This window comes from Xenopus laevis, chromosome 5L (genome assembly GCF_017654675.1).
Source record: "Xenopus laevis strain J_2021 chromosome 5L, Xenopus_laevis_v10.1, whole genome shotgun sequence".
Taxonomy (NCBI): domain Eukaryota; kingdom Metazoa; phylum Chordata; class Amphibia; order Anura; family Pipidae; genus Xenopus; species Xenopus laevis.
The window spans coordinates 305274-324702 of NC_054379.1; the positions used below are offsets into that span (position 1 = coordinate 305274).

A 19429-nucleotide genomic window follows, 5' to 3' on the forward strand; every position below is an offset into this window, starting at 1 on the left:
AACAACGGTTTGCTCCATAAAGTCCTGCCAGTGTTAGCCCTACATAAAATAATGTCACACAACCTATCCCCTTAGTGTGTGATGACTAGTGGAGAGCAACATTTTTGTACAGATCACTAATCCTCTCTTTCTTCTACAGAAAATTATGACAGACTTCCTATCGGTCATTCATTGCCTGGATTTATGGCTACTTAAGGCCAAAGAAACGGGTGGCTATTACAGCCTGTGTCATTCAAAAAGTCTGCAGCTCTTATCCAGACCCCAAAGGCCGGTACAGAGGATTTCTATAGGCATTTGACTATAATGCTTTTGATATGGCTTTAGACTGATGTCTTTTGTGATTTTTTATTTTTCATTGATGTTTGAATTTGTTTATATTTATTATTCTTTATGATTTTTTTCAATAAAAAATGTACAAACATTAGTTATTTGTTCTTCTTTTAATCAAACAACATGATACAGTGGACATAGATACACACAAATATTTGAAACACAAGTTTCCTAAAATGCAGTTGGGAACATATGGGTCTACATTTTATCATACAGTTTTTTTACAACAGGGGGTACTTAGATCATTACAAGATAGGTTTCATAAAGTACACTGGAACACATTACAAACATCGCTTAGCAACAATTACAATTCACAAGTACTGTTCATTTACCATTAGTGGCAGAGGTTGGGGGGGTCAGCTGTTACTATACGTACACAGAGCATTGGGGGGTCAGCTGTTACTATAAGTATACAGAGCATTGGGGGGTCAGCTGTTAATATAAGTACACAGAGCATTGGAGGGGTCAGCTGTTACTATAAGTACACAGAGCATTGGGGGGTTAGCTGTTGCTATTAGTGCACAGAGTGTTGGGGGGGTCAGCTGTTACTATAAGTACACAGAGCATTGTGGGGGGTCAGCTGTTACTATAAGTGCACAGAGCATTGTGGGGGGGTCAGCTGTTACTAAGTACACAGAGCATTGGGGGGGGTCAGCTGTTACTATAGGTGCACAGAGCGTTGGGGGGGTCAGCTGTTACTATAAGTACAAAGAGCATTGTGGGGGGTCAGCTGTTACTAAGTACACAGAGTGTTGGGGGGTCAGCTGTTACTATAAGTACACAGAGTGTTGGGGGGGGTCAGCTGTCACTATAAGTACACAGAGTGTTGGGGGGTCAGCTGTTACTAGAAGTACACAGAGCATTGTGGGGGGTCAGCTGTTACTATAAGTACACATAGCATTGGGGGGTTCAGCTGTTACTAAGTGCACAGAGCATTGGGGGGGGTCAGCTGTTTCTAAGTACACAGAGCTTTGTGGGGGGTCAGCTGTTACTATAAGTGCACAGAGCATTGGGGGGGACAGCTGCTACTGCAAAGTGCTTTGGGCTACAGGGTCTGCTAATTTAATTAGTGCATACAGCTGGCATATACAGGGTCAGGGGTCTACATTTTATCATACAGTTTTTTTTACAACAGGGGGTACTTAGATTGTTACAAGACAGGTTTCATAAAGTACACTGGAACACATTACAAACATCGCTTAGCAACAATTACAATTCACAAGTACTGTTCATTTACCATTAGCGGCAGAGGTTGGGGGGGTCAGCTGTTACTATAAGTACACAGAGCATTGGGGGGTCAGCTGTTACTAAGTACACAGAGCATTGTGGGGGGTCAGCTGTTACTAAGTACACAGAGCATTGTGGGGGGTCAGCTGTTACTAAGTACACAGAGCGTTGTGGGGGGTCAGCTGTTACTATAGGTGCACAGAGCGTTGGGGGTCAGCTGTTACTATAAGTGCACAGAGCATTGGGGGGGGTCAGCTGTTACTATAAGTACAAAGAGCATTGTGGGGGGTCAGCTGTTACTATAAGTACACAGAGCATTGGGGGGTTAGCTGTTGCTATAAGTGCACAGAGTGTTGGGGGGGTCAGCTGTTACTATAAGTACACAGAGCATTGTGGGGGGTCAGCTGTTACTATAAGTGCACAGAGCATTGTGGGGGGGTCAGCTGTTACTAAGTACACAGAGCATTGGGGGGGGGTCAGCTGTTACTATAGGTGCACAGAGCGTTGGGGGTCAGCTGTTACTATAAGTGCACAGAGCATTGGGGAGTCAGCTGTTACTATAAGTACAAAGAGCATTGTGGGGGGTCAGCTGTTACTAAGTACACAGAGTGTTGGGGGGGTCAGCTGTTACTATAAGTACACAGAGTGTTGGGGGGGTCAGCTGTCACTATAAGTACACAGAGTGTTGGGGGGTCAGCTGTTACTAGAAGTACACAGAGCATTGTGGGGGGTCAGCTGTTACTATAAGTACACACAGCATTGGGGGGTTCAGCTGTTACTATAAGTACACAGAGCATTGTGGGGGGTCAGCTGTTACTATAAGTGCAAAATGTGTAAAGAACAAACAGACCCCAGACCAGGTATCCCCCCCTGCTATATGTACCAATAATAAAACCAGACCCCAGACCAGGTATCCCCCTGCTATATGTACCAATAATAAAACCAGACCCTAGACCAGGTGGCCCCCCTGCTATATGTACCAATAATAAAATCAGACCAGGTGACCCCCCTGCTTTATGTACCAATAATAAAAACAAACCCCAGACCAGGTATCCCCCCTGCTTTATTGCAGCAATAATAAATCCAGACCCCAGACCAGGTGGCCCCCCTGCTATATGTACCAATAATAAAATCAGACCCCAGACCAGGTACCCATCCTGCTTTATGTACCAATAATAAAAAGCAGACCCCATAACCCTGTGGCCTCTATAAAGCTATTAGTAAATAATAGTAAGTAGACCCAAGACCATGGCCCAAATTAGCAATAGCTAAAGGCAATGACAACATCATCAGAACCCAGACAATGAGAGGATTAGAGGGCCCCAGACCTGTAGACATCTGTGACATATACTATTGGATCAGCAAAACCCAGACAATGAGAGGATTAGAGGGACCCAGACCTGTAGAAACCTGGGACATATACTATTGGATCAGAAGAATCCAGACAATGAGAGGATTAGAGGGCCCACACATGTGGCATCTCACCACATACACTAATAGTATGTCTGCAATACAATGCATGTGGCCCCAATGTATGCACTTATAATAGTAATATCAGACCACAGAGCCCCCTCTATCTACTGCAGTAACCATGTGCCCCCCTCTATACAGCTATTGGTATCCCCCCTGCTATATGTACCAATAATAAAACCAGACCTGAGACCAGGCAGCCCCCCTGCTATATGTACCAATAATAAAACCAGACCCCAGACAAGGTATCCCCCCTGCTTTATGTATCAATAATAAAATCAGACCCCAGACCAGGTATCCCCCCTGCTTTATTGAAGCAATAATAAAATCAGACCCCAGACCAGGTATCCCCCTGCTATATGTACCAATAATAAAAACAGACACCAGACCAGGTATCCCCCCTGCTTTATTGCAGCAATAATAAATCCAGAACCCAGACCAGGCGGCCTCCCTGCTATATGTACCAATAATAAAATCAGACCCTATAACCCTGTGGCCTCAGCTCTATAAAGCTATTAGTAAATAATAGTAAGTAGACCCCAGACCATGGCCCAAATTAGCAATAGCTAAAGGCAAAGACAATATCATCAGAACCCAGACAATGAGAGGATTAGAAGGCCCAGACATGTGGCATCTCACCACATACACTAATAGGATGTCTGCAATACAATACATGTGGCCCCAATGTATGCACTAATAATAGCAATATCAGACCACAGAGCCCCCCTATCTACTGCAGTAACCATGTGCCCCCCACTCTATACAGCTATTAGTATCCCCCCTGTTATATGTACCAATAATAAAACCAGACCCGAGACCAGGCAGCCTCCCTGCTGTATTGCAGCAATAATGAAACCAGACCCCAGACCAGGCGGCCCCCTGCTATATGTACCAATAATAAAACCAGACCCCAGACCAGGCGGCCCCCCTGCTATGTACCAATAATAAAACCAGACCCCAGAACAGGTATCCCCCCTGTTTTATTGAAGCAATAATAAAATCAGACCCCAGACCAGGTATCTCCCCCGGCTATATGTACCAATAATAAAACCAAACCCCAGACTAGGGGGCCCCCCTGCTTTATGTACCAATAATAAGATCAGACCCCAGTTAGGCGACCCCCCTGCTTTATGTACCAAAAATAAAACCAGACCCAAGACCAGGTATCCCCCCTGCTTTATTGCAGCAATAATAAATCCAGACCCCAGAATAGGCAGCCCCCTGCTATATGTACCAATAATAAAATCAGACCCCAGACCAGGTATCCCCCCTGCTTTATGTACCAATAATAAAGAGCAGACCCCCAAACCCAGTGGCCTCAACTCTATAAAGCTATTAGTAAATGATAGTAAATAGACCCCAGACCATGGCCCAAATAAGCAATAGCTAAAGGCAATAACAATATCATCAGAACCCAGACCTGTAGACACCTGTGACATATACTATTGGATCAGCAGAACCCAGACAATGAGAGGATTAGAGGGCCCCAGACCTGTAGACACCTGTGACATATACTATTGTATCAGAAGAATCCAGACAATGAGAGGATTAGAGGGCCCAGACATGTGGCATCTCACCACATACACTAATAGGATGTCTGCAATACAATGCATGTGGCCCCAATGTATGCACTAATAATAGTAATATCGGACCTCAGAGCCCCCCCTATCTACTGCAGTAACCATGTGCCCCCACTCTATACAGCTATTAGTTTCCCCCTGCTATATGTACCAATAATAAAACCAGTCCCCAGACCAGGTGGCCCCCCTGCTATATGTACCATTAATAAAACCAGACCCCAGACCAGGTATCCCCCCTGCTTTATTGCAGCAATAATAAAATCAGACCCCAGACCAGGTATCCCCCCTGCTATATGTACCAATAATAAAATCAGACCCCAGACCAGGTATCCCCCCTGCTATATGTACCAAAAATAAAACCAGACCCCAGACCAGGTATCCCCCCTGCTATATTTACCAATAATAAAACCAGACCCCAGACCAGGTATCCCCCCTGCTATATGTACCAATAATAAAATCAGACCCCAGACCAGGTATCCCCCCTGCTATATGTACCAATAATAAAAAGCAGACCCCCAAACCCTGTGGAATCAGCTCTATAAAGCTATTAGTAAATAATAGTAAGTAGACCCCAGACCATGGCCCAAATTAGCAATAGCTAAGGGCAATGACAATATCATCAGAACCCAGACAATGAGAGGATTACAGGGCCCCAGACCTGTAGACACCTGTGACATATACTATTGGATCAGAAGAATCCAGACAATGAGAAGATTAGAGGGCCCAGACATGTGGCATCTCACCACATACACTAATAGGATGTCTGCAATACAATGCATGTGGCCCCAATGTATGCACTAATAATAGTAATATCAGACCTCAGAGCCCCCCCGATCTACTGCAGTAACCATGTGCCCCCCACTCTATGAAGGTATTGGTATCCCCCCTGCTATATGTACCAATAATAAAACCAGACCCGAGACCAGGCAGCCCCCCTGCTTTATTGCAGCAATAATAAAATCAGACCCCAGACCAGATGGCCCCCCTGCTTTATGTACCAATAATAAAACCAGACCCCAGAACAGGTATCCCCCCTGCTTTATTGCAGCAATAATAAATCCAGACCCCAGACCAGGTGGCCCCCCTGCTATATGTACCAATAATATAATCAGACCCCAGACCAGGTATCCCCCCTGCTTTATGTACCAATAATAAAAAGCAGACCCCATAAACCTGTGGCCTCAGCTCTATAAAGCTATTAGTAAATAATAGTAAGTAGACCCAAGACCATGGCCCAAATTAGCAATAGCTAAAGACAATGACAATATCATCACAACCCAGACATTGAGAGGATTAGAGGGCCCCAGACCTGTAGACACCTGTGACATATACTATTGGATCAGAAGAATCCAGACAATGAGAAGATTAGAGGGCCCAGACATGTGGCATCTCACCACATACACTAATAGGATGTCTGCAATACAATGCATGTGGCCCCAATGTATGCACTAATAATAGTAATATCAGACCATAGAGCCCCCCCATCTACTGCAGTAACCATGTGCCCCCCACTCTATACAGCTATTAGTATCCCCCCTGCTATATTTACCAATAATAAAACCAGACCCCAGACCAGGCGCCCCCCCTGCTGTATTGCAGCAATAATAAAACCAGACCCCAGACCAGGCGGCCCCCCTGCTATATGTACCAATAATAAAACCAGACCCCAGACCAGGCGCCCCCCCTGCTATGTACCAATAAACAAATCAGACCCCAGAGCTGGTATCCCCCCTGCTTTATTGAAGCACTAATAAAATCAGACCCCAGACCAGGTATCCCCCCTGCTATATGTACCAATAATAAAACCAAACCCCAGACTAGGGGGCCCCCCTGCTTTATGTACCAATAATAAAATCAGACCCCAGACCAGGCGACCCCCCTGCTTTATGTACCAATAATAAAACCAGACCCCAGACCAGGTATCCCCCCTGCTTTATTGCAGCAATAATAAAATCAGACCCCAGACCAGGTATCCCCCTGCTTTATGTACCAATAATAAAAAGCAGACCCCCAAACCCTGTGGCCTCAGCTCTATAAAGCTATTAGTAAACAATAGTAAGTAGACCCCAGACCATGGCCCAAATAAGCAATAGCTAAAGGCAATGACAATATCATCAGAACCCAGACAATGAGAGGATTAGAGGGCCCCAGACCTGTAGACACCTGTGACATATACTATTGTATCAGAAGAATAGAGACAATGAGAGGATTAGAGGACCCAGACATATGGCATCTCACCACATACACTAATAGGATGTCTGCAATACAATGCATGTGGCCCCAAAGTATGCACTAATAATAGTAATATCAGACCACAGAGCCTCCCCTATCTACTGCAGTAACCATGTACCCCCCACTCTATACAGCTATAGGTATCCCCCCTGCTATATGTCCCAATAATAAAACCAGACCCCAGACCAGGTATCACCCCTGCTTTATTGCAGCAATAATAAATCCAGACCCCAGACCAGGTGGCCCCCCTGCTTTATGTACCAATAATAAAAAGCAGACCCCCAAACCCTGTGGACTCAGATCTATAAAGCTATTAGTAAATAATAGTAAGTAGACCCCAGACCATGGCCCAAATTAGCAATAGCTAAAGGCAATGACAATATCATCAGAACCCAGACAATGAGAGGATTAGAGGGCCCCAGACCTGTAGACAACTGTGACATATACTATTGGATCAGAAGAATCCAGACAATGAGAAGATTAGAGGGCCCAGACATGTGGCATCTCACCACATACACTAATAGGATGTCTGCAATACAATGCATGTGGCCCCAATGTATGCAATAATAATAGTAATATCAGACCACAGAGCCCCCCCCAGCTACTGCAGTAACCATGTGCCCCCCACTCTATACAGCTATAGGTATCCCCCCTGTTATATGTACCAATAATAAAACCAGACCCGAGACCAGGCAGCCCCCCTGCTATATTGCAGCAAAAAAAAAACTCAGACCCCAGACCAGGTGGCCCCCCTGCTTTATGTACCAATAATAAAACCAGACCCCAGACCAGGTATCCCCCCTGCTTTATTGCAGCAATAATAAATCCAGACCCCAGACCAGGTGGCCCCCTGCTTTATGTACCAATAATAAAAAGCAGACCCCCAAACCCTGTGGACTCAGCTCTATAAAGCTATTAGTAAATAATAGTAAGTAGACCCCAGACCATGGCCCAAATTAGCAATAGCTAAAGGCAATGACAATATCATCAGAACCCAGACAATGAGAGGATTAGAGGGCCCCAGACCTGTAGACAACTGTGACATATACTATTGGATCAGAAGAATCCAGACAATGAGAAGATTAGAGGGCCCAGACATGTGGCATCTCACCACATACACTAATAGGATGTCTGCAATACAATGCCTGTGGCCCCCATGTATGCACTAATAATAGTAATATCAGACCATAGAGCCCCCCCCATCTACTGCAGTAACCATGTGCCCCCCACTCTATACAGCTATTAGTATCCCCCCTGCTATATTTACCAATAATAAAACCAGACCCCAGACCAGGCGCCCCCCCTGCTGTATTGCAGCAATAATAAAACCAGACCCCAGACCAGGCGGCCCCCCTGCTATATGTACCAATAATAAAACCAGACCCCAGACCAGGCGCCCCCCCTGCTATGTACCAATAAACAAATCAGACCCCAGAGCTGGTATCCCCCCTGCTTTATTGAAGCACTAATAAAATCAGACCCCAGACCAGGTATCCCCCCTGCTATATGTACCAATAATAAAACCAAACCCCAGACTAGGGGGCCCCCCTGCTTTATGTACCAATAATAAAATCAGACCCCAGACCAGGCGACCCCCCTGCTTTATGTACCAATAATAAAACCAGACCCCAGACCAGGTATCCCCCCTGCTTTATTGCAGCAATAATAAAATCAGACCCCAGACCAGGTATCCCCCTGCTTTATGTACCAATAATAAAAAGCAGACCCCCAAACCCTGTGGCCTCAGCTCTATAAAGCTATTAGTAAACAATAGTAAGTAGACCCCAGACCATGGCCCAAATAAGCAATAGCTAAAGGCAATGACAATATCATCAGAACCCAGACAATGAGAGGATTAGAGGGCCCCAGACCTGTAGACACCTGTGACATATACTATTGTATCAGAAGAATAGAGACAATGAGAGGATTAGAGGACCCAGACATATGGCATCTCACCACATACACTAATAGGATGTCTGCAATACAATGCATGTGGCCCCAAAGTATGCACTAATAATAGTAATATCAGACCACAGAGCCTCCCCTATCTACTGCAGTAACCATGTACCCCCCACTCTATACAGCTATAGGTATCCCCCCTGCTATATGTCCCAATAATAAAACCAGACCCCAGACCAGGTATCACCCCTGCTTTATTGCAGCAATAATAAATCCAGACCCCAGACCAGGTGGCCCCCCTGCTTTATGTACCAATAATAAAAAGCAGACCCCCAAACCCTGTGGACTCAGATCTATAAAGCTATTAGTAAATAATAGTAAGTAGACCCCAGACCATGGCCCAAATTAGCAATAGCTAAAGGCAATGACAATATCATCAGAACCCAGACAATGAGAGGATTAGAGGGCCCCAGACCTGTAGACAACTGTGACATATACTATTGGATCAGAAGAATCCAGACAATGAGAAGATTAGAGGGCCCAGACATGTGGCATCTCACCACATACACTAATAGGATGTCTGCAATACAATGCATGTGGCCCCAATGTATGCAATAATAATAGTAATATCAGACCACAGAGCCCCCCCCAGCTACTGCAGTAACCATGTGCCCCCCACTCTATACAGCTATAGGTATCCCCCCTGTTATATGTACCAATAATAAAACCAGACCCGAGACCAGGCAGCCCCCCTGCTATATTGCAGCAAAAAAAAAACTCAGACCCCAGACCAGGTGGCCCCCCTGCTTTATGTACCAATAATAAAACCAGACCCCAGACCAGGTATCCCCCCTGCTTTATTGCAGCAATAATAAATCCAGACCCCAGACCAGGTGGCCCCCTGCTTTATGTACCAATAATAAAAAGCAGACCCCCAAACCCTGTGGACTCAGCTCTATAAAGCTATTAGTAAATAATAGTAAGTAGACCCCAGACCATGGCCCAAATTAGCAATAGCTAAAGGCAATGACAATATCATCAGAACCCAGACAATGAGAGGATTAGAGGGCCCCAGACCTGTAGACAACTGTGACATATACTATTGGATCAGAAGAATCCAGACAATGAGAAGATTAGAGGGCCCAGACATGTGGCATCTCACCACATACACTAATAGGATGTCTGCAATACAATGCCTGTGGCCCCCATGTATGCACTAATAATAGTAATATCAGACCACAGAGCCCCCCCCAGCTACTGCAGGAACCATGTGCCCCCCACTCTATACAGCTATTAGTATCCCCCCTGCTATATGTTCCAATAATGAAACCAGACCCCAGACCAGGTGGCCCCCCTGCTATATGTACCAATAATAAAATCAGACCCCAGACCATGTATCCCCCCTGCTTTATGTACCAATAATAAAACCAGACCCCAGACCAGGTATACCCCTTCTATATGTACCAATATTAAAATCAGACCCCAGACCAGGTATCCCCCCCTGCTATATGTACTAATAATAAAATCAGACCCCAGACCAGGTATCCCCCCTGCTATATGTACCAATAATAAATCGAGACCCCCAGACCAGGCGGCCCCCCTGCTATATGTACCAATAATAAAATCAGACCCCAGACCATGTATCCCCCCTGCTTTATGTACTAATAATAAAACCAGACCCCAGACCAGGTATACCCCTTCTATATGTACCAATATTAAAATCAGACCCCAGACCAGGTATCCCCCCTGCTATATGTACCAATAATAAAATCAGACCCCTGACCAGGTATCCCCCCTGCTATATGTACCAATAATAAAACCAGACCCTAGACCAGGCAGACCTCAGATCAGGACCAAAATAACAGACCTCAGATCAGGACCAAAATAACAGACCTCAGGTGACCCAAAAGTGAAGCAGTGATCCTGTCCTGTGTGAAGATTCAGCATTCCTGTCAGCAGCCTGTTCCTGTCAGCAGCCTGTTCCTGTCAGCAGTGAAGAGAGAGCAGCCAAAATAAGCATCCGCTCCCTTGGAGATGCAGCCGGGAAATGAAGCCGCACTACCGACGCCATCTGAAAACTCGGTTGCTATGTGACGTCACTTCCGGAAGTGATGTCACAAAACAGGAAGTTGGTCCCGGAAGAGAGCCACAGCAGCGCGCACGTACAGAAGATGAAGAAGAACAAGGAAGAAGATGGCAGAGACCCCTTGGACACCATGGGACAGTGCCGGTTTGAGATTTCTCCAACCTCTTACCCTTACAGCAGGAAAGATCAGCATATTGTAGGTAAGTTATGTATATACATTAGTTTTTTTAAATTATGAAAAATGATGTTACTGGTCTTAAAGCACTATGCATTCCCAACAAAAATGCAACAGAAAAATGTTCAGGTTACAGTTCAACACCTTCACTGTAGAACATGCAGGGTGCAGTTCAGCAAATACACTGCAAAACATTCAGGGTCCCCCCCCTCTGGTTGCTCACCATCAAGGGAAACACTCACCCTCTGGAACTTCAGAGCATTTGGGCTTCACACTCAGCCCTGCTGGCTTCCCCTCCAACCTCTGTAGCTCTCTTGCTGGCAGCAAAGCTCCTTCTGCCAGGCAGTGTCTCTCACAGCACCACACTTCCCTCCACTCTAGGAGGTGTTTGGAGAGCCCTAAACTGTGCTCACACAGTCCTTTTACATTGCCAGGTAGATCCTCCCTCAGCTGCCACTTTATTACCTGGCTGAGAGGGAATATTAACCCTACCTGGGCCGAGTATCCCTCTACAAAACCTAAATGTACTCTTTTCCATTTACTTTCCTGGAAGACAGTAGTGTTTAACCCTAACCCTGTCACATATCCTCCCCCTCTGTTTTGACCCTGGGGCAGAACATTTCATAGACAAACAGAGAACACAGATAATATATTTTACATGAAGCAAAGAATGAATAGTTAATAGGCCTACATGGACAGTCTGTATATTCTGGAAATTGCCAGGGTGGTTGTTGGAAGTCAGACATTCACTATTTTATTAGGTCTATGGGGGACTGTTTGGGATTCTGTGTAGTTCAAATGTCAGGGCCTACTGTGTATTTCAGTTTTGGATTGATAGTGAAAGACCAGGTATGAGGATACAGAGACAGAGACACAGCTTTCTGAATTCGGTGTCTACATATGCACAGTGTATGTTACATCGATTGGAATACGAATACATAGAACAGAGAGAATATTGTGAATTGAATGTATAAACAGTAAAAAATCTAGACAGGGTGCAGCATGACACAAAACAGAAAGAAAGTTGGGTATACAGAACACAGAAGGTATCATAAATGACAGGTATGGAACAGAAAAGCCAGAAATATACAAACGCAATTGCAATAGGGAGCAACAGTGTATGTGTACAATAGCCAGGCAGAGCTAAGCAAGTACACAGAACAGAGAAACAAATGGGTACAGGTCTGGACTGTGAGTCAAAACAAGCCCTGGCATTTAAACTGCACAGAGGACCAAACAGCCCCCCACCGGCCCAATAAATAGTGTCTATGGCATCTTACAGCAGACCCTTTGGCATTTGCCAGAACCCACAGATTGCCAGTCTGGGCCTGAATGGGTGTAGGACTCAAAGAGCAAATAGTGAACAGGCCAGGACTTGCAATCAGGCCTGGACTGGCAATCTGTTGGTTCTGGCAAATGCCGGAGGGGCTGCTGTATGATTCAATAGAAAGTTACCATATTGTGGGCTGGTAGGGGGCTGTTTGGGCCTCTGTGTACTTAGAATGGCAGGGCCTATTTTGACTCCCAGTCCAGGCCTGCTTGCAATTAGTACATTAGGGAAATGCCAGGGTGGTTGCTGTTAATTACCATAAAGTTCAGTATTTGTGGAGTATGAGGGGAATGTCAGTGTGCACAAAAGCCATATTCTAGCAGATAGCATCATAAAAAAACACAGTAATAGCAATAAAAAATGACAGTAAAAAAAAACAGTGTTACACGACTAAAACGTCGAGCCAGAAAAATACAGAAACAAAGAACAGAATGAACAGAGAATAAATTGGATATAGAGAGCACAGAATGTGTAGTAAATAATTGTGAAAATGTGTTGATTTTGCAGTACCTGAAATGACAGACCATATGGGGGTCTTCTTTTTGGGGCCACTATATGCCACATGCTTGGGTACACCTATACATATTGGGCATCAAACTCTTCAGAGGACCCTAGGCTTTCATATTTGGGGTGATTTCTCTTGATACCTAAAAGTATGTGGGTAATACCAGGGCCGGACTGGGAGTAAAAAGCAGCCCGGGCAAAAAACATCAAAGCAGCCCACATGTAAACACACAATGGTTTTGTACTCATCCACACATATAATGTATAATGTACCCCAAAACTCATAACAGATGGCACAAAGGCATTTCCGAGTATAATACCCCAGAACTCATAGGAAGAAGGCACAAAAACAATTCCGTGTATATCAGTCCTATTTTTTTGATAGTTAAAAATCAGAATGGCTATTTAAGGGAAGAAAAGGGTGAATGGTGTCACAGTGGGAAAACAGAGGAAAGCCAGCCAAATCCTTGCAACAGTTTTGATAAGGGAATTTTGGGGAACTGAACATAGTAAAGTCATAAACACCATAAGGCAGAAGAAATTAAAGGGGATTTGTATCCAGCATTCATCTGCACTGATTGTTGGGGTGGGAGAAAGGGAATCTGCAAATTAGGGAAGTACCATTCTGCCTTTTGGTCTGTTACACAGTTAGATCAGGTTGAAAAAAGACAAAGTCCATCACGTCCAACCCCTCCAAATGAAAACCCAGGCCCATACACACACCCCTCCCTACTGTCACATAAATTATATATACCCATATCTATACTAACTATAGAGTTTAGTATCACATTAGCCTTTGTATTATGTCTGTCCAAAAAATCTGTCCCTCTTATAGTCATTAACTGAATCAGCATCACAACATCACCCGGCAGTGCTTTCCCCAACCTCACTGTCCTCACTGTGATGAACCCCCTACTCTGTTCCTTTAAATGAAACTTATTTTCCTCTAGTCTGAAGGGGAGGCCTCTGGTACGGTGATTCTCTTTATGGGTAAAAAGGGCCCCTGCTATTTGTCTATAATGTCCTCTAATGTACTTGTAAAGTCTAATCATGTCCCCTCACAAGCGCCTTTTTTTCCAGAGACAACAACCCCAACCTTGTCAGTCTCCTCTCATAATTTAACTCTTCCCTCCCTCTAACCAGTTTAGTTGCACTTAGTCTCTGCACTCTCTCCAGCTCATTTATATCCCTCTTAAGGACTGGAGTCCAAAACTGCCCCCATACTCCAGATGAGGCCTTACCAGGGACCTATAAAGAGGCATAATTATGTTTCATCCCTTGAGTTAATGACCTTTTTTATACAAGACAGAACTTTATTTGCTTTAGTAGCCACAGAATGACACTGCCCAGAATTAGACAACTTGTTATCTACAAAAACCCCTAGATCCTTCTCATTTAAGGAAACTCCCAACACACTGCCATTTAGTGTATAACTTGCATTTATATTATTTTTGCCAAAGTACATAACCTGCATTTATCAACATTGAACCTCATTTTCCAGTTTGCTGCCCAGTTTTCCAACTTAGACAAATCACTCTGCAAAGTGGCAGCATCCTGCATGGAACTTATAGTTCTGCACAATTCCAAAACCCACCAGCACACCAGCCCTCTCATGCCAAAATTGGTCCGGTGCTCAGTAAAAAAAGGGGAATTGGCACCCTCAGCAATACGTGATAAAAAGAAAATTACCGGCACTCAGGACTCCATGCAAGTGGGCCAGGCACTGCGTGTTTATTAAACGTAATGTCAGTCTAACAAATGGGTACGCCCCTGAAATGTTACATTTAATAAACACGCAGTGCCTGGCCCGCTCGCATGGAGTCCTGAGTGCTGGTAATTTTCTTCTTATCAATTATAATGAACTTGTCCCTATCTCAAGTGACTCTAGACAGCACAGGTGACTGTCAAGTGACTGACCCGGGAGGACAAGCAACCCCAAGACAGCTGGGGGGGAGAAGGGGTCAGACAACCCCCCCAAACACACACACACAGAGCTCAGTAAACTGGCAGTTGTAAGGAAACAGAAAAGGGCAGCCATGGAAGCAGACTAATAATCCTCAACCCAGTCTATAACACACAAATGATACATTCCAGCTGAAATCCCTGTAATTCTCATGAGGAGGTCAGTCCCCCCACTTCATTCCCTGACCCCCCCCCATATTCCTTCTGCCCAGAGACTGCCCTATTACCAACATCCAGACAAGGGGCCTTTGCATTTCATGATAGCACAACTCACAAAACATATTTCTGCAGCTGTGCTGTCTCCTGTACGTCTCCTAAAAATCGCCTCTCAGCTGACAGGCTGCAAACAGCATACGGTGCAATGTGTTGCTCACTCTGCAATCCACTGATCATGTCTGCTGTTTGTACTGCAGCCTGCTAGCCGAGAGCCGATTGTTAGGAGCCGTACAGGAGACAGCACAGCTGCAGAAAGATCCGTGTCACTGCTCCACAAAGGGCTGGGGGAAGGGGACTTGGAGGAGCGGCCCACTTAATAAAAAACAGAGTGGCCCGTTTAGACCAATTATCAGTCCGGGCCTGGGTAATACGATGCTGCAGGCTAGGAATTTTGAAGTGATTTTTGGAAATGTCACCAAAATCAGAAAATTTATGAATGGTTTGCGGCTTAGTACTTTGTAGTACAAAGACATGCATACCCAATTTAGATTCGTGGGAATGTGTACTTTCCGAAAATATATGTTTTTCTGGGGTGAACGTACTTTTTTCTACTTTTGCCCCCCCCAAAACGATGTAAATGTGTTGCTTTTGCAGTACCTGAAATGACAGACCATATAGGGGGTCTTCATTTTGGTGCCCCTATATGCCACGTGCTTGGGTACACCTATTTATATTGGGCATCAAACTGTTCAGAGTACTCTAGGCTTTCATATTTGTGGTGATTTCTCTTGATACATAAAGTTATGTGGGTAATACAATGCTGCAGGTTAGAAATTTTGAGGTGATTTTTGGAAATGTCACCAAAATCACCAACTTTAGGAATGATTTGCGGCTTTTTACTTTGGAGTACAATGACATGCATACCCAATTTAGATTTGTGGTAATGTGTACTTTCCGAAAATATGTTTTTCTGGGGTGAACGTACTTTTTTCTACTTTTGCCCCCCAAAAACAATGTAAATGTATTGATTTTGCAGAACCTGAAATGACAGACCATATGGTGGTCTTCTTTGTGGGGCACCTATATGCCACGTGCTTGGGTACACCTATACATATTGGGCATCAAACTGTTCCTAGGACCCCAGGCTTTCATATTTGGGGTGATTTGTCTTGATATCTAAAAGTATGTGGGTAATACGATGCTGCAGGGTAGAAATTTTGAGGTGATTTTTGGAAATGTCACCAAAAATACCAAATTTAGGAATGGTTTGCGGCTTGGGACATTGGAGTAGAAAGACACGCATACCAAATTTAGATTTGTGGGAATGTGTATTTTCTGAAAATATATGTTTTTCTGTGGTGAACAAACTTTTTTCTACTTTTGCCCCTCAAAACGATGTAAATGTGATGATTTTGCAATACCTGAAATGACAGACAATATGGTGGTCTTCTTTTTAGGGACCCCTATATGCCACGTGCTTGGGTACACCTATACATATTGGGGATCAAACTGTTCAGAGGACCCTAGGCTTTCATATTTGGGGTGATTTGTCTTGATACCTAAAAGTATGTGGGTAATACGATGCTGCAGGCTAGAAATTTTGAAGTAATTTTTGGAAATGTCACCAAAAATACCAAATTTAGGAATGGTTTGTGGCTTGGGACGTTGGAGTACAAAGACACGCATACCCAATTTAGATTCGTGGCAAAAAATGTGTACTTTCCGAAAATATATGTTTTTCTGGGGTGAATGTACTTTTTCTACTTTTGCCCCCTCAAAACAATGTAAATGTGTTGATTTTGCAGTACCTGAAATGACAGACCATATAGGGGGTCTCTTTTTTGGTGCCCCTATATGCCACGTGCTTGGGTACACCTAAACATATTGGGCAACAAACTGTTCAGAGGACCCCAGGCTTTCATATTTGGGGTGATTTGTCTTGATACCTAAAAGTATGTTGGTAATACGATGCTCAGGGTAGAATTTTTGAGGTGATTTTTGGAAATGTCACCGAAATCACCAAATTTAGGAATGGTTTGCGGCTTGGTACTTTGTAGTACAAAGACATGCATGCCAATTTAGAATCGTGGCAATGTGTACTTTCCGAAAATATATAGTTTTGTGGGTGAACTTACTTTTTTCTACCTTTGCCCCCCCCAAAAACAATGTAAATGTTTTTGATTTGCAGTACCTGAAATGACAGACCATAGAGGGGGTCTTCTTTTTGGTGCCCCTTAATGCCACGTGCTTGGGTACACCCTAAATATATTGGGCATCAAACTGTTCAGAGGACCCAGGCTTTCATATTTGGGGTGATTTGTCTTGATACCTAAAAGTATGTGGGTAATATCATGCTGCAGGCTAGAAATTTTGAGGTGATTTTTGGAAATGTCACCGAAATCACCAAATTTAGGAATGGTTTGGCGCCTTGGTACTTTGTAGTACAAAAGACATGCATACCCAATTTAGATTCGTGGAAATGTGTACTTTCTGAAAATATATGGTTTTCTGGGTTGAACATACTTTTTTTCTACATTTCCCCCTCAAAACGATGTAAATGTGTTGATTTTGCAGTATTTGAAATGACAGACCATATGGGGGTCTTCTTTTTTGGGGCCACTATATGCCACATGCTTGGGTACACCTATACATATTGGGCATTAAACTGTATAGTGGACCATAGGCTTTCATATTTGGGATGATTTCTCTTGATACCTAAAAGTATGTGGGTAATACGATGCTGCAGGGTAGAAATTTTGAGGTGATTTTTGGAAATGTCACCAAAATCACCAAATTTAGGAATGGTGTGCGGCTTTTTACTTTGGGGTACAAAGACATGCATACCCAATTTAGATTCGTGGGAATGTGTACTTTCCGAAAATATATGATTTTCTGGGTGAACATACTTTTTTCTACTTTTGCCCCTCAAAAAAATGTAAATGTGTTGATTTTGCAGTATCTGAAATGACAGACCATGTGGGGGGTCTTCTTTTTGGGGCCCCTATATGCCACATGCTTGGGTACACCTATACATATTGGGCATCAAACTGTTCAGAGGACCCTAGGCTTTCATATTTGGGGTGATTTGTCTTGATACTAAAAGTATGTGGGTAATACGATGCTGCAGGTTAGAATTTTTGAAGTAATTTTTGGAAATGTCACCAAAAATCACCAAATATAGGAATGGTTTGCGGCTTGATACTTTGGAGTACAAAGACATGCATACCCAATTTAGATTCGGGGGAATGTGTACTTTCCGAAAATATATGGTTTTCTGGGGTGAACGTACTTTTTTTCACTTTTGCCCCCAAAACAATGTAAATGTGTTGATTTTGCAGTAACTGAAATGACAGACCTAATGGGGTCTTCATTTTGGGGCCCTTATATGCCCATGTGCTTGGGTACACCTATACATATTAGGCATCAAACTGTTCAGAGAACCTGGGCTTTCATATTTGGGGTGATTTCTCTTGATAACTAAATGTATGTGGGTAATACGGTGCTGCAGGGTAGAACTTTTGAAGTAATTTTTGGAAATGTCACCAAAATCACCAAATATAGGAATGGTTTTGCGGCTTGGTACTTTGGAGTACAAAAGACATGCATACCCAATTTAGATTCGGGGGAATGCGTACTTTCTGAAAATATAGTGTTTTTCTGGGGTGAATGTACTTTTTTCAACTTTGCCCCCCCAAAACGATGTAAATGTGTTGATTTTGCAGTACCTGAAATGACAGACCATATGGGGGTCTTCGTTTTGGGGCCCTTATATGCCACGTGCTTGGGTACACCTATACATATTAGGCATCAAACTGTTCAGAGAACCCTGGGCTTTCATATTTGGAGCGATTTTCTTGATACCTAAATGTATGTGGGTAATACGGTGCTGCAGGTAGAACTTTTGAAGTAATTTTTGGAAATGTCACCAAAATCACCAAATATAGGAATGGTTTGCGGCTGGGTACTTTAGGTACAAAGACATGCATACCCAATTTAGATTCATGCGAATGTGTACTTTCCGAAAATATATGGTTTTCTAGGGTGAAACAATTTTTCTACTTTTGCCCCCTCTAAACGATGTAAATGTGTTGATTTTGCAGTACCTGAAATGACAGACCATATGGGGTCTTATTTTTGGGGCTCTATATGCCACGTGCTTGGGTACACCTATACATATTAGCCATCAAACTGTTCAGAGAACCCTGGGCTTTCATATTTGGGGTGATTTCGCTTGATACTAAATGTATGTGGGTAATACGGTGCTGCAGTGGTAGAACTTTTGAAGTAATTTTTGGAAATGTCACCAAAATTACCAAATATAGGAATGGTTTGCGGCTTGGTACTTTGGAGTTAAAAAGACATGCATACCCAATTTAGATTTGTGGGAATGTGTACTTTCCGAAAAATATATGGTTTTCTGGTGTGAACGTACTTTTTTCAACTTTTGCCCCCCAAAACGATGTAAATGTGTTTTGATA

At 43.7% G+C, this 19429-nt stretch overlaps 1 long non-coding RNA gene across 1 annotated transcript in view; it reads left to right on the plus strand.

The window, feature by feature from the left end:
* Positions 1-10557: 10557 nt before the first annotated feature.
* LOC121393591 overlaps positions 10558-19429 on the plus strand; it is a 73856-nt gene continuing 64984 nt past the window's right edge. Inside the window, exon 1 of the long non-coding RNA XR_005961172.1 lies at positions 10558-11024. This is a non-coding gene — a long non-coding RNA (uncharacterized LOC121393591). The remainder of the gene's footprint in view (positions 11025-19429) is intronic.